This window comes from Mus caroli, unplaced genomic scaffold, assembly GCF_900094665.2.
Source record: "Mus caroli unplaced genomic scaffold, CAROLI_EIJ_v1.1 scaffold_19515_1, whole genome shotgun sequence".
NCBI lineage: Eukaryota > Metazoa > Chordata > Mammalia > Rodentia > Muridae > Mus > Mus caroli.
The window spans coordinates 2,958-4,480 of NW_018391260.1; positions in this window are offsets into that span (position 1 = coordinate 2,958).

Sequence of the window (1,523 nt, forward strand, 5' to 3'; positions counted from 1 at the left end):
TCCCTTTTCATTTCTGATTTTGTTAATTAGGATACTGTCCCTGTGCCCTCTAGTTAGTCTGGCTAAGGGTTCATCTATCTTGTTGATTTTCTAAAAGAACCAGCTCCTTGTTTGGTTGATTGTTTGTATAGCTCTTTTAGTTTCCACTTGGTTGATTTCAGCCCTAAGTTTGATTATGTCCTACTGTCTACTCCTCATTGGTTAATTTGCTTCCTTTTGTTCTAGAGCTTCTAGGTGTGTTGTCAGGCCCCTAATGTATGCTCTCTCTAGTTTCTTTTTGGAGGCACTCAGGGCTATGAGTTTTCCTCTTAGGACTGCTTTCATTGTGTCCCATAAGTTTGGGTATGTTGTGGCTTCATTTTCATGAAACTCTAAAAAGTGTTTAATTTCATTCTTTATTTCTTCCTTGACCAAGGTATCATTGAATAGAGTGTTGTTCAGTTTCCATGTAAATGTTGGCTTTCTATTATTTATGTTGTTATTGAAAATCTCTTATATAATCCAGGAACATCAGCCCAGGGATGGCACCATCCACAATGGGCCCTTTTACCCTTGATCACTAATTGAGAAAATGCTGTACATCTGGATCTCATTCAGGACTTTCCTCCAGAAAACCAGCCAGTGAACCCCTCAAATACTAACAGAATTTAAAGACCTTGAAAGAGCAATTCTCCACTGCTATGGAAAAAAAAATCCCAGGATAACCAAAACAAACAAACAAAAAATTCTTGAACTATTAAAGAATTTTGGGAGGAGTCACCATCCCTGCCCTCACAGTATACTGCAGAGCAATAGTTATAAATACTGAATGGTATATTTTTGGTACAGAAATATTCACAATGATCAATGGAATATAACTGAAGACTCATTAATAAACCCATAAACCTATGAATACTTCAGTTTTGATAAAAAAGCCAAAACCATACAATATAAAAAAAATGAAAAATGAAGAAAAAAATGAAAGCATCTTCAAAAACTTGGGCTGGACTAACTGGTTGTCTACATGTAGCGGAATGAAAANAGGACCATATTTATCATCCTGCCCAAAATTCAAGTGAATCAANGACTTCCACATAAAACCAGATATAGTAAATCTCATAGAAGAGAGAGCAGGAAGTACCCTTGAATGCATTGTTTCAGCATTGGTTGTACCCTTCCCCCAGCCTTGAATAGGATAAATAGACCTTAAACATTTTCTCCCTGTTGTACCTTAAGGAGTTATTTGGATTCTTAAGGACTCAAGGATTCTGCCTTGCCTCACCTTCAATTTCCTATAGGAGTAATGTGCCCGCTGAGCTTGCTTTGCAACATAATTCAGGTGAAACAAAGGATTGAGTCTGTGGGCTCTCCCTATATAAATACAGTGCTGAATATTAAACTTTGAGCCTTGATGAGAAACTTTGTCTTGGCTTCATCCTTCTCTTGCACCCCGTTCCTTTTTCTTTTCCAGCCCCCTTTTCAGGTAGACACAGTTCATCCATGGCTTCTGGACAGCTATAATTGGTGTTATATTGGTACAGGAG